This window comes from Castor canadensis, chromosome 5 (genome assembly GCF_047511655.1).
Source record: "Castor canadensis chromosome 5, mCasCan1.hap1v2, whole genome shotgun sequence".
Taxonomy (NCBI): Eukaryota; Metazoa; Chordata; class Mammalia; order Rodentia; family Castoridae; genus Castor; species Castor canadensis.
In genome coordinates, this window is record NC_133390.1 from 55,802,110 (window position 1) to 55,818,248 (window position 16,139).

The window sequence follows — 16,139 nt, forward strand, 5'->3', positions numbered from 1 at the left end:
AGACAACTATTCCTGACAATAAACAGGACTGCTTTCCTGGTAGAATATTTGTTCTTAATTTTACAATCACTGTCTCACAAGGCATGCCATGCACGCCTATAATCTTAGCATTCCAGAGGCTGAGACAGGAGAATTTCCAGTTCAACTTCAGATGCTGTCTCAAAAAAAAAAAAAAAAATACAATCTTTGTTCATTTGAAGAGGTGAGTTTAGAAGGTTTTATTTTAAAATACAACAAATCTGGCTTCTTTATAGTTAACAGTTTTTTTCTTCAGCATATCTCTGTCTTGTCACATTTTATCATGAGCCTCAAGAAATTCAGTAGCGCTTTCAATATGGAAAAGCCTTTACTAGAACATTGAGCTCGTTAGCTATGCTCCTATCTCTCATGTTCCACAGATGACAGCATTACCAAGTGTTTCACCTCTCCAGATCAATAGTTCTTATACTTCTACTCTTCAATAGCATTCTTACATTCCTTTCATCTCTCACCAATGGCTCTCTTGTGACCATTTAGGCATTCAGGCACTAACTCTTTCTCTAAGACCCTTTAGGCTTTGCCTAATTTTTCCTCAAATCCTATTAGGCTTTCACTAACAATGTCCTCCATGTCCTTCCAGCTTCCAACTACCATCCAAAGCCACTTATGTGAATTGTTTAGCTACCTTTTCCCAGCACCTAAGTCTGTTCTGGTTTTCTGCTCCTGAGCAGCAAAATCATCTCTGTAGTCACTGGCTACTTTATTATATCTCACAATTTCTATGAATCAGAAATTTGGACAGAACACAGAAAGGATTGTTTTCTTCAACAGTGTCTGAGGTCACAGCTGGGAGGACTCAAAGGCTAGAGGAGACTTGAAAGGATGAGGCCTGAAAACATCCAAGCTTTGGTCACTCAGGTGTCTTGAAGTTGTTGCTGACCATCAGCTGGGACACTGTCTGGAGTTATTAGTCAGACCACCTACATGTGATCTCCCACTGTGGTCTCTATCTCCTCACAGCATGGTGAATGGGCTCAAAGAAAAATCTGTACTGCCTTTTATGACACAACTTTGGAAGTCACACAATGTCACTTCTGCCTCTGTCACAGGTATGCTCAAATTTAAGGACTGGTACCATAGAGAACGATTCCCTACAATCTCAACCTTTCAATGAAAAAAATGCCTATAACATATTATAAGAACTATGGGTAGACTGGGAAGTTTAATTGTTACCATTTTTGATAAGGCAATCACTCATATATATGCTATTAAACAAAAACTAAGAAGTCCGGGCTTATATGATTCCCAAAGTTAAGGTGTATTGAAGCCTCAATTCTCATATCTTTATTTAATTTTTTTTCTGAATTTAATGCTGAAAAGAAGGTTTAAGATTCCTCTCTCAAATACTCCTAGTTTATAAACTAATGGTTTAGAGACAGTTTAAATAACTGGTCTGAATAATTTAGTACCTTGACTTCAGTAGAGCTCCTTCTTATTATATATTCTATACATCAAAATGCTTAAAATTCTGTCACCTATCATACTACCCATAACGCCTAAGTAACGAATAGTATTTCTATTCTTTCTGCAAAGTTTTAAAACTACAGGTGATGGCCTCCGTTTTTTAAAAATCTAGTCTCATATAAACCCATGTGAATTTTTAACTATAACAATAAGCATGCAGTTCAAGCAAGACCTCAGGTGTGTTGAGCTGACATATCCACTTACAGTAACAGGGGCATGAATGGCAAAAACATAATTACTCCAAATTTGTTTTTAGACATTTATTGACCTGAAGAGTTCAGGGCCTATAATGCTTTGCTCATCCAAAACTAATCACTGACACTTCATAACCTGAATGCTGACAAATTTCCACTCAATTGCTGTCAAAGGTTGAATAATTATATTTAAGATACTTTCTTCTGGAATGTTTCATATATTTTTGAAAGCAATGTTGAAGTCTAATTTTCAAAGTTTCATTTGTCAGCAAGATATTTTTAAAAATCTAATTTCTGAAAATACTGACATGAATATTGGATGCAGATAAAACCTATTAACTTTACTTCTACATTTAATTTTGGAAAACAACACACTACTTCTCACTCAGAGTTGAGCCTATTATCTATAAATAAATATTTTTATTTAACAATTGATAAAAATAAGTAAAAATCAAATCAATCACTACAACAATTCTACATATATATTGCTGATTACCAATTAACTTTGGATTACTAACCTATTTTAGAAAACATTTAAATTATTTTTGCTATTGAATTTTAAAATGAAACAGTTGCAAGAATGTACCTAAGTGGTCTATACCATTATGTAACACAAGTAATACAGCAAAACACTAACCATTCTGTGTTCTTTATCCAGTCATTATGCATTCCAACATAATTTTTGACCCAGAAGTAATTAAGAAAAATAATTCAGATCATGGAAAAAGAATCATCATCAATATCCATGAAATAGTCATAAAATTGATATAAGCCACAAAAATGACAAACTTTCTGCCAAAGTCATTTATTATAGCATTGTTTGTAATCAGAAAATATTGGACACATAAATAGTCAACTTTAGAAAATAAATAAATATGCTACATTGATATAAACAATACAGGCTTTACAATGATTTTTTAATACTATGAACAAAAACATATGAACTAATGTTCAGTAATACAAAATGGCATACAAATACTCAGTATAATCTCAAGTATATAAAATGTACGTCAAAGAAACATGGAGTAATATATTCCAAAAGGCTGACAATCATTTTTGCTTTCTAGCATTATAAGAGATTTAATTTGATTTTGCTCTTCTGTGTGTTCTACGTTTTCAAAGCAAATCTTCGTCACTTACTAGTAAAAAAAGGAACTAATGAGGGAAAACACTTGAAAAATTTTTTTTTAAATGTGAAAAAGAAACATTAGCTTCTGGTAATTATTAACATAAGAATATGTAAGAATCTTGAGTATTTTTTTTATGAAAACATTCACTGTTTTTTCTCTGAAAATGCTGCAAAAAGATTTTTGTAATCTGAGTTAGCATTTATCTATTTATTTCCATTTAATCCTTGCCTACAAGGAAATTCAGGGTCAAGTATCATTCTGAGAAAAGTAACCACGTTCCTCTACTTCTTAGTGCAGGAATCTGCCACCTTTCCTGTGCTATTTTCATTTTTATTTTCCTTTTTGCACATGTTCTATGATAGATATGATCTAGAAAATGCTGCCACTGTATAAAAATGGGTATAATATAGAAGTTGTGAAAGCTATTTAAAAGAATTTAGGGCAAAAGTTTCAAATTACTAAACATTTAAAAGTAAACTTAAATTTAACCACTGTGAGTTATTTTCCTTAATTTTTGGACTTAGATACATCCTAGGTTGTTAACCGTAGTGGTTATGCATGTGACTAGAAAAGGAGGTCAGAAAAACCATTTTCTCTGCAAAATAATCTTGGAAGCTTAGCTGCTTGTAAGGAGAGCCTGTTACTGGAATTTGCAGTTGAAGGGCTTCTGATTGTATCACTTGTCAGTGCATATTGATCTACCCCCACCCCAGGCAGCTTTCTCTTATACGTAAAGGACTAACTATATATACATATATATATGTAAATATATATGTATATGAATCTATACATGTATGCATACATACATAATTTTTTATGGTACTGTGGTTTGAACTGAGGGCCTCATGCTTTTCAGGTAGGCACTACACCACTTGAGCCCTTTCTTTGTTGGTTATTTTTGAAATGGGGCCTCACTTTGTGCCAAGATGGGCCTGGACTGTGATCTTTCTATTTGTGCTTCCCCACATAGCTAGTATGACAAGCACACAACCGTGCCCACCCATGGATTGAAATGTGACCTCGAGAACTTTTTGCCCTGGCTTGCCCTGCATAGTGATCCTCCCAATTTCTGCCTCTCAAGGAGTGATAGTTGTATAATTTACTTTTACATGGATATCTTTAAAATATTTTATTTTGTAAGTTGTGTGAACAAAGAAGCATATCTTAAAATTTTTGCAGAATATATACTTATTCTCTAATGTACTGAATAATCCATCCTCCTTTGTATAAAATGTCCACTTTATAATATGTTTAATTCAAAAACAGGGAGAGAGATGTTGACATTTCTAAATTTTGCTATCCATTTATCCAGTAGCAATTGTCTTCTCAATTAGTAATGACTTAATTCCTTTTTGGACTGTTGTTAATACTTGGTTGTTAATAGCTCAAGCTTCCACCACTGCTTTCCTTTCAATATTGTCTTAGTTATTTTTCACATTTATTCTTACTCATAACTTTTTGTCCACTTCTCAAGTTTAATAGAAAAAAATATATGACTTTGAGTGGCTTGATGCTGTTATATATTTGCTTTATGAGAATTGAAATATGTTAAATAGTACATTTTTCACCCATAAAATTTTGTATTTCTTAATGGATATAGGTTTTCTAAAATTTCTTAAATAACATATAGATATTTTAGAATTTAAATCTAACCTCCCTGGACATTGCTTAATGATTTCATCCTTAGGTATTCTATGGTTTTGTGTTGTTGTTGTTGCTATCAGCAATTTTTAATTAAAGTTTTAATATTGTTACTATAGGAAGATAATTACTCTCATTTATTGGTATCTTCTCTAACTGCCTTCCAAGTAAGCTTATGATACTGGTAGCTTTTCATCAGATTCTCTTACATGGTACACATGACAATCATCATCCCCAGGTTACCCAGGCAACTGTCATTGCTGCTACTCCTGCTGTTGTCTTGGTTGGTCCCCAACACCCTGTCAACTAGTCACTGTCTTCATGGTACTTCTTTCTTGTACTGCTTTCAATGGAAAAAATTCAGTCATTTAATATGCTTTTAAATTGATTTGCGTAAAAGAATCTTAACCAAGATAGTGATAACCTTCTTAGTCTGCTTACTAAAGCATGTCATTTAAGTTATATTTAAATGGCTGTTTCTGTTTAATTTGTTGATATTGTATATTGTGCTGACAGATTTTAATATTGTTGAATCATCATTACATACTAGAATAAACAATAGATGTTCGTGATATATCTGAAGCTCAATGAATTGGGCTCAAATTTGGTTGCCTTAAAAGTATTTTTTCATTATCTTCTTGCATCTTAATGAATCTACTGAATTTTGAGGTGAACTTAACTTCCATTTGACAGTTGTTTCTTGGTAAATACTTTCTTCTATTATCTTTCTCTGAGAATCTTTTGAGCTTTGCTCTTGTCTTTGGTGTTCTAAATTTGTTAGGATGGATGGTGTTGTGATTGCTTTCTCTAAATGCTGCTTAGTAACTGCAGAAAGGATAGGCTTTTAATATGAACACGTGACTTTTTCAATTCTAAGAAATGTCCAGCTGTATTTCATTTACTAACTTCTCTACTCCCTTCTGAATCTTCAAGGATATACCGTTTGAAACACGAGATCTATCTATATCACGAGATCATCTATATCTTATAGTACATTTCATATTTTTCATCTACTTTTTTCTCTATTTTATAGGAATTCCTTAATTTAATTTTTTAGTACAATCTTCATTTTCCACCTTCTCACCTTAACTCATCTATTTTGCTGTTTATGTGATTAGTTTTTATTATCCATGTAATGTGGCAAGTTAAATTTTAGGTAGCAATATTCTCTTGCAACTCTCTGTTCTGAAATATACCCCTAAGAGGAAGAAGTTTCTGTCTATTCTAGCAATTATTTCCTTGTGTTTAAGCTCTTCTGATTATTGCCTTTTTTGTCTATCATGCTGATGGATTTCCTTGCATACTTGGTAAAAGGGGAGATTTAGGGATAGAATGTTTTCTGTAGCATTTCATTGGATTTTTCAATCATTGTTTTGCCCTAACAATAAACTTGAATGCTAATCAACAGAACAGCCAATAGAAAGATAAGCTGTGTTCTCTGATTTGTGTGCCTCTACCTTTATCCTTCTGGAGAATTTCGGTATGCATTTAGACTTAGAAATTAAATAATCAGTGATCAGTGTAAAAGAATGTTCTATCTAACTGGAAGACAAATACAGTTACTTGGAAGTCTGAACAGAATATTATCACCACCAGATTCCAATGTGGAGATATTTTGCTTTAGAATGGAGATTTTTATCTCAAGTTGTTGCTTTCTCTCAACCATCCCATGAAAAGAGTTTGGTCGGAATGATGTGATCCACGGCATTCAGAATCTTAGCTTCTGGCAGAGTCACAGGTAGAAAAGCAATTTCAACATTTTAGTTTTATTCTAAAATTAAATGAGATTTAACTTTGCAAGAGATACTAGATCAAATCACTTAATCTCTGTGGACTTCCAGTGACTTATTTAAAAACTGAGGCTGATCATAGCAAAATGTACTCTTTGTGGTCTTCATGAGGACTGATGGGTAAATATATCTGATTTTATTCTACAAACTATAAAATATTACAGCCATTTGCTACATGACAGACTACACATATTATTAATTATATGACTTTATAACATAAAATTTTGAAATTTGCTTTTGTGTGTAATCGTGCCTTTCTATTCCATGTCTATTTCATATAGAAATGGATAGTTTAATAATGATCTCTTGATGTCCTTAATATCCTAATACAAAATCTCAGGTATAAACCATTCCATTCTCATTGTGTTCAAACATAAAAATCTCTTTGGTTACTTGTTACATGAATGTTTCCTAGGACTTCCTCAGGAGATTCAGATTCAGTAGGGGCCCACATAAATGTGTTTTCAATAGCACCCAAGGTAAAACCTAGAATCGGGAATATTTGGAAAACACTGGCTTAAAATAATGAACTATAAATGATTTTCTAAAAAGAGTCACGAATTTCTTAAATGCTAATAACAAAAGGAAAACTATTATAACCCAGTAATAAACATACCCAGACATTTCTAAAATCACTCCTTATGCTTTCATTCCAATGAAGAATAAGTTGAAACAGAAGAAACCATTTTAAGGTCTCTAGTTTGTGTTCCGTGTATGTTCTTTGGAGTAGATGTGACAAAATCCTATGGAATTTCAAGTAAGAAATGTTTTCTTACTTTGTGATAACCCATTGCAAATTTTTCTCAGCTATCTGAAAGCTCTTTTTTTTTGTAGCTAGCCTGAATACTTAATACAATCAACTTGACTTTTAATACATTAGTATTATGACTGAAATACTAAAAATTTATCTTCAATCTTAAGCAAACTTATACAGTGTCCCCATATAAGTTAACCTTCACCATCCAGAAGTTTCTTTTTGCTAAGAAGGACCAAAAAGTTCAGAGAAGAAAAGAAATTCATTTGCAACCCTACATCTACTTAAACATCTCTACAAAATGTGCTGTCGCTAATACATGTGCAGAAGCAGGAAGAATATGTTCTCTAAGAAGCAAATAATTAGCATGAATGCATCATGTTCAGACCTTTAGTAAAATAGAATAGCCAGGAGGGCCTAGAAAAATTATGCAGTTGTTCCAAGATGTTTTTATTTACAATTTCACAGACAGTACACTATGCCAAAAAATGTCAGTGGAAGGTACACATTCATCTGCATGATTGCCTTAAGGTCTTGCTGCAGCAATGATCACTAATGAATATGCAAAAGTTTTTTTTTAAGGTTCAGTGGATTTCAGACAGACTAGTGACAAACAACTTTGACTGAATTTGCTCTCAAGGCCCTATTTAAAGGACTGGAGCCCCTGACATGGTGCTAGTCTTGCTGGCATATGAAAAAAAAAAAAAAATACTACCTTGATTGTGTTCTCATCTGCTGAAAAGCCTAGCAGTTATATTCAGATGTTTTCTTCAATAGCAGCCTCTTTAACAGTTTGGAGTGAAAACATAGTCTAAGAATGTCTGTGTAAATCATAGACTAATGAAAAGAGGAAAGTAGACTAATTTTGTCATTAAGACTGTGGATGGTAGACAACAATGACATTAAAAAAATTCTTGGAATTTCATTGTGTGATCTTAGTTACTGTACCTTTGGTGTATGTCCCTTAGAAATCTTTTTTACAGTGAGATATGGAAATTCACCATATACACATTGAAAGATCCATGATAGTGGACAGTATAACTTATTTATTTTTAAAAACTGGTTTGTATCATGGCATATAATGTACATATAAAAAGTGCAAAATCTGCACATGCACAGTTCAGTGAATTTTCACAATTCAAATTCATGTGTAGCTATCAGAGGTCAACAGAACATCAATTGCCAGCCCTTCATATTCACCTCCAAACACTACACTTGGCACCTCCTCAAAGGAAAACACTTCCTATCTTCTAACACTGTGTTGTACTTTTGACTCTTTCACGAAACTTTATATCAATGAAATGACTTAGTATACACTTGTGGTTTTTGTTGTTGTTTGAGGTACTGAATTTGAACTCAGGGCCTTCACTTTGAGCCACTCCACCAACCCTATTTTTTGTGAAAGTTTTTTCAAGGTAGGATCTCGCAAACTATTTGCCCGGTCTGGCTTCAAACCCTGAATCCTCCTGAGCTTTGCCTCCCGAGTGTCTAGGATTACAGGTGTGAGTCACTGGTAACCAGATTATACATTTGTTTTATATGTGACTTTCCTCCCAACCTTGAAACTGTGACATTTATCCCTGTGATGGTAGTAGATCTTTTATTTACATTTTTACGTAGCATTTTATTATTTAACACAGTTAATGATTTCTTCTCCTATTAGATGGACATGTATGCTTTTTCTGTTTAAGACTATTATGAATAGCAATAGTATAAACATTCATTTACCTGCCTTTTGGTGCACATATATACTGAGGAGTAAAATTTCTGGATATAGTGCATTCAAAGGACCAGCATTAAGAGATACTGCTAAGTATTTTTCCAAAGTGGTTGCAGCAATTTATATTACTGCCAAGAGTGCAGGAGGATTCTTGTTTCTTCACATTTTCAGAAAAACCCAACAATGTTGTATTTTTAAATTTAGCTATTCTGCTAAGGCTGCTGTGGTACCTACTTCATGTTACTGGTTGCCAATGAGGTTGAGTTTATTTCAATATGTTCATTTAATCATTTGGATATTCTCTTTTGTGAACTGCCTGTTTATAAAGCTTAGACTGCGTACTGCTCTGAGATACTCCATGTTGTATAAAACAACAGTTTTTAGGCTGTGCCTTGCCCTAAGTAACTCCATTTTACAGAACAGCAATTTGTTCTACTTTGAGTACCAATGTCAAGGAAGAGTGACTCTACATCTTGCTTCTGCATGTAAACAATAACCATTGTTCCAGCACAAACCATGAGGCACAGATTGATTAAAAAAAACTTACTTATGCAAATACAAAATTAAACCTTTGAACTTACCAAATTAATTCAAGAACACATGAGCATATCAAAACCCTATCAGAAAAATCAGGTCTGTGGGTTTTTCAAACATCCCAGACAAAGGAATACTACAACACATTCACCTGGATCGTGTAAACTGAGAGGTATCTAATACTGGGGTATAGCAGCACCCACTGAACCTGTCATCACGCTATCTGGTGCATGCATCATGGGATCAGCAGGGACGAACACCCTACTCTGTCCCAGGCACAATAGATTCTCTTGCTTAGGCAACCTTCTCAAACCATCATCTTTCCAGACCAACTAAACCTTGAACCAACTCTGTTTTGAATCAGTTTTGAGCCTTAAACAAACTTTTTGATATGGATTTGATATCTTTTCTAACTTCCTTCAGTGACTCTGTCTTTGCATCTGTATCAACAACCTGTCCTTGCCTTCAGTAAGGCACTTTTGAACACTACATCCCCTTTAACTTTTCTTTGACAGTTCTATAGCCATTGTATGAAGTGTAATGTGTGATCTGAGACTTAACATAATAATATCAGTAATTAGGATTGGAACTGAATAAGAGAATTCATGCTAATGGTCAAAAGCATAAAGTGAAATCAAGAATACTCAGGCCAACTTTGGTGGTAAAACCTGTAATACCAGCACATGAGTTCCAGAATGGCCCATGCTATATAGTGAGACCCTGTGTCAAAAAAAAAAAAAAAAAACCTAAATACTTGGCAAATTAAAGACTGCAAAATTTGACTAGCTTATGAATTTACCATTTGTCAAATTCTAACATTATAGAAAGATAAACACATCTGTATGTGTTACTGACACAGCACTCTCAAGATAATGTTTAAATATTTTCCGTATTTTTCAATTAGGATGCCTTTTTCCTATTGGTTTGTAGGATATAAGCCATTTATTAGCTGAACCTGGGTGACTGGAGCCGTAAAAGAATGGGGTGACTACTGAGTCTTGTTCAATAGCTACTTTAATGAAGCATACTACTGCTTTTATAAACTCCTTTCACACAGAGAGCATTTGGTCAGAAAAAGCATGCCAAATATTACATGTCAAGGTTACATTAGCACAGGAAGCACAGTTAAAATTAACTCTTTGTTATGTCTCCTTTAAAATGGGAACAGAGAAGCAGGAGAAGCACACGGTCAGCATAACTTTCTTATTTACATCTGAAGGACACAAAGCCATCTGGGAACCTTGAATACTGTTTTTCTGGATGTCTGGCTTTCTCACAAGGCCAGTACCAGATCACACAGGCACAGTCTGGTTCTGAGACTTTTGCCTTAGTTCCTTGGAGCTTTCTCCCAAGGCCAGATGCCAACTCACACAGGCAAGGTCCCACTACTGGCTCCAACAGTAGGGTTTTTCTTTTTATTCTAGCTACACATTCTTTATTGGTTACATTTATTTAAAACACATTCACTCTGGCTTATTCTACCTTTGTGGTGTCTTTTCAATAACAGGTATCTTAATGTTAATATTAGTCTTTATTAATCTTTTCTTAATAGTTGGAGTGTGTGTGTATGAAACATAATAAATCTTTCCCTATTATAGGGTCATGAAATATTCTCCTATGTTAATTTTATAAACTACATTGATTTTCCTCTCAATACATGTGTATCTTGTGAGGTAGAGTTCATTTCATTTTTTATAACAAATTGAATATATAATGAGTCAGAATCATCTATTAAAAAGATGGTTCTTTGCTATTTTCTCTTTGTAATAGTCCTTTCTCATAAATCACATGTCCTTCCAAACACATTCCAATTCTGAACTATAAGTTGTCTTCTGCATGTCCATTTGTCTATCCCTATGCCAATTTCTCTTGTTCCCATTATCATAATTTTGGAATACATCTTGATCACTGGTGGAACAATTCTTGCCATTTATCTTTGCCAAGAGTGTTCGGTTACTCTATCATTTTGTATTTCTACATATCTTGTAAAAGCAATTTGTCAATTCAAAAAGTCTGTTGAAATTTTTATTGGAATTGCTCTAGATAGATCTTCCATTAGTACAGAACAGACACTTTTAAAATACTGAGTCCAAGGATAAATAATAATAACATAACATGCTGGTTGTCATTAATTTCTCCAAGAATTTTAATTATAGAATTCTAATAGTTTATGTGATGGTTTTGTCCATCTTAAAAATGATTCCTACATTTGATATTCTTTATATGCTAGAATATATGGTAACTTCTTACTATCCTGTCTTCTAAATATATGTTATTTGCATATATAAATACAATTATGTTTTTCTACTCAACTTATATCTAGCAATTTTGCTACATGCATTTGTGAATTCTAGTAATTTACCATATGGCTTTTCTCTGTAAATAATCATAAAATCTAACAATGATGAAAAGTATTTTCTAATATTTATAATTTATTTTTCTGTTTTTTTTCTTTGTTTCACTGACAAGCACCTCTTCTGTGAGAGCAGTCATTCTGGTGCTTTTACCATTTGGAAAGCAAAAATTTTCAAAATTTCACAATAAAGTTGATGTTAAGATTTTTTAAAGTTATACTTTACAATTAAATGGTTTGCTATATTGAATGCTCTTTTAGAGTCTATTAAGATGATTATAAAGTTTTTGTCTTTTATCTTGTTAGTATAGTACATTATATTGGTTCTTTCATCACTAATATATCTAACAGCTTTATTGAGATATAATGTACATATCATAAAATTCACCCACTTAAAGTGTACAGTTCAATGGTTTTGGTATATTGATAGAATTATGCAACCTTTCCCATGATCTAATTTTAAAACATCATATCATTCCAGGAAAAAACTTCATATCCATTGACAGGAACGCCTCACCCGCCCTTTCCCAGCCTTTGACTACTCTCTGTGTGATTTTCATTTGTCTTACCATCTGAATTTTCTTTTCTTTCCTCTTCTCTGCTCTACTTCTTTCCTGCACTGAACTAGAAGTTCAGTATTCAGTATTCTATACTGTGTCTGAATGGTCACATTTAGATTTGTAATTTTCTTACTTAAATTTTTCTGATAATTCTACAACCCTTGCACTCTCCTTTTAACACTGATACCATAAACACATTTAATACATTAACACATTAACACAATAAAAAATACATCTTATTTTAACTGAATTTAATTTATTCTCTCTCTAATATACTTAAAAATGTTATTTTCTTTATCTCACAATAGGTGTGCCTCTTTTCTACAAAAATCAAGAACTTCATAAATATGGTTTTTTTCTTTTTTGCATATGGAAATGTAAGTATAAATTCTAAAAAGAAAAAATCTAGCAAACAATTGTCACCTTAATTTATATATACCTCAAATGCATTCACCAATTATGAATCCAACACAAAACAAATGTCAAAGTTAACCAGAATGTCTACAATTACCTGAATTTGAGCTCATGGATTCTCTGAGAGAAACATTTCATTGGATTATGCTTTAATAATCCTAGATGCTGCCTTTGTAGGATTTACTTTAAACCAGGTACTATTTTTATTATCTTAACATTTTCATCTAAAATATTATCTTTACAGAAACCTTGTGGAATAGTTACTCTTATCATATTATTAATCCTATTATATGTTTGAGGATACTGACAAAGGGAGACAAACTAAATGGTTCAAGGTCACTGAGTTTTGTAAGCATCAGAGCTGGAATTTAAACCTGGGAAATATGTCTCCAAAATTCATGTTTCTTAATTACTTTTTGCACATTACCCAAGGAATGATTCACAAAATCTATGCCCATCTATAACTAATATCAATCATTTCCAGCACATGTTTGAAACAGGAAAGTATAACTATTGGTAATAATATATCTCATAATGGCATGAATAGCTAATTGTAACAGAAAGCAGGAAGCTGAGACCACTCCTTAAGAAGCACTTCAGCTTTAAAACTTTGATCTTGAGCTTTTTCACTGCATTTGGAAATCCTTTGTTTAGACCTTTAAGTGTTAAATTCAAATTTAAAGCTAAATTTAACATTATATTTAGAAATTACTTTTTTAGACCTTCAAATTTTAAATCACTCAAAATTACAGTTTCTGTAATCAAGAAGCCATAAAAATAAATTTTGTAGATTCAGCAAGCTTGGCTGTAACAAATACTAAGAATAATAAGCATATAGATCTATGTATACCTACTCCTGCTCACACACATACCACTTGACTACAGAATATTCCCAGTCACTAGTAATGAACCCCTCTGAAGAAGTACAACACTTTATTTTCAGTCAAGTTCTCATAAACAGGGTACTATGGATCCCCATGTGGTAAGAACATCAAACAAATAGCTGTGCTAAATAGGAGGACTATGCACTCAAATAACCCTGGCTCCAGCTTGGTCTGACAACTTCACTCTCACCATGTAGTAATATGAAATTCAACCCAGACTCAGCTACCTCTGCAGGGAGTTCCCAACTCCATAATTCCCCTCAATTCTCTCTGCTCCCTGGGGTCTAGTCAGCTCCCTGATGGCATATTTACTTTTATAAGTTCAGATCCCAAGAGGCTCAAGCAAATCAAACACTGACAAAGGAAACAGAAATCTCCAGAAAACAAACATCTGAGTTCCTCTCGCTAAAATAACAGAAAACAGGCCAAAGAAGAGAAAGTTCAGTTGTGTGGAGCAATCTGCATCTGAGAAGTTATGAATCCATCTGGGTATATACCTTTTTATTCTTCAACCTTTCAATTTAAAATACAAAGTGCCACTTTTAGTCAATATGATTGAAGAAAAACTAATGCAATGATTTTTCAATCATTTGCAAGCATATGTGTTGTTCTCAGTCAATAAGATTTCTTTCTCACAGAATGTCTCCTTTGTATACACAATAGGGTATTTCAGATACTTTTCTTTATACATTTGGCATTAGTTTGAGTATTTATGTTGCCCAATAAGCTATTTAATGGAGCTTCTATAAAACCACTTTTAAAGTCCTACACAACATAAATCTTCAGCCTTTTATATGAACTCATTGAAGTTGTATTCAAATAGAGTAATATGTTTAGAATATGTAAGATATTTATGTATTAAAGCTGGTAAATTTTGATTGCTTCATTTTGATAGTGGGTTATTCATCTTCTACACTTAAGAGGAAGTGTGCTTTCAAGCCTCAAAAATAGAAATCTTTTACAAACATATTGAAAATGAAGTCCTGCTTCCTGGGTCTATTTCAGGGTACAGTTCTTTATAAAATAAATAAAGTGGTTTGACTTCATAGTAGTAATTGTTTTAAAATGGCCCCAAGGTTAGGCTTGGCATTACAAATTTTGTCTGGTGGCCTGTTACTATAGTCCTGTTAATGCTCTAAAACACTACCATCAACAGAAATACCAACTTCCCTATAGTCATGTGAATGAATATTGTAAATAAACTATCCAGATGATGTGCAGCTACTCTATGAAATACAATGATTAGTATTTGCCAATACATTTTCAAAAAATTTATGAGCAGCAAGATTGGTATGAGTGTTTTGGGACTACAACTAAAACTGATGTTGAATTACTTAGAATGCAATCTTTTACTATATGTTTGTATCTGGTGACTAGTTTATTACCGGTTACATCAGAAAGTATGGCAGCCTTCCCTACTGCAGACATGCCATCAAGGTCTTTTGTGTGCTAACTTACCCTGTGATACTTTGGTTGACATTTTAAAATACAATTTATAAAGGAAGTAGAATTTGAAATAGATGATAGAATTTGAAATAGAAAAGTAGGTATACCAAGAGACATTGTCAGAAGCCTATTCATCCAGTACAATTTCTGACCAGTGTTAAGAGTCTGTTTTACCATCTGCCTTCTCTGTCCTCTCCAAAGAACTAAGGCAAAAGAAACAGGAAGGCTTCTGGGGAAATGATATCCTGTGCATCTTGAGCTTGCTTCTCCTGATATCTCTCTTCTGTCGGTTCCGTTACTGATGACAAACTGTATATTTGACTGAAAGAATCTAACCAATACATATTTAGCATAACTAATACAAAAATCTGAAATCTGAAATGCTCCAAAAATTTTTGAATAACCACACACCACAGGAAAAAATACCATAAATAGAAAATTACATATTTGACCAGTAGCAGTCAATATGTAGGTACACGATACAGAGTTTATTTCACATATCCAAGAGCAAAAAGACTTTCCCTCTTCACCCACAAGCTGCTGAATATTTCTTCCATGTATACCGAGTTTCCAGCATGCAAGCACTCCACAAAGGGTAAAAGATAGCATGTGTGCAGGCCTGATACACTGATAGAAATTATTTGTATCTCCTACATGGAGCTAAGATGCCTATAAATTATTCAGTATTTTTCAGCTCTGTGGTATAAAGATGCCAAAAGACTGATGTTTCTCCTATTGGTAACAATGACAAAATGTTTATCTATAACAAAGTCAGGCTTTGAGAAACTGGACAACGGAGTAAGTATGAAGCACGGAATGTAAGAGTATGGTTTGGGAATGACTACCATACATGATCTAGAAAAACAGAAGAATAAATTTATGAAGTTCTGTGCTTGAAGTGATGACCAGAAGGTAATGAAAATTAGGAAAACATTGCATAAAGCAGTATTACTAAGCTATGATGTTTATGCTCAGTGGGCTAAGTATTAAATGCATTTTTTACTTATAATATTTCCAGTTTATGATATGGTAATTAGTTCATAGCTCTAAAGTGAAAGCATAATAGTGCCATGTTCAACAAATGTGTGTTATGGTTTGGATATGAAATGTCCCCCAAAATACTCATTGGTCTCTAATCCAATATTTAGAAGTGGAGTTTCTGTGAAGTGATTGGATCATGATGTCCCTGACCTAATCAATGGATTAATCCCTTGAG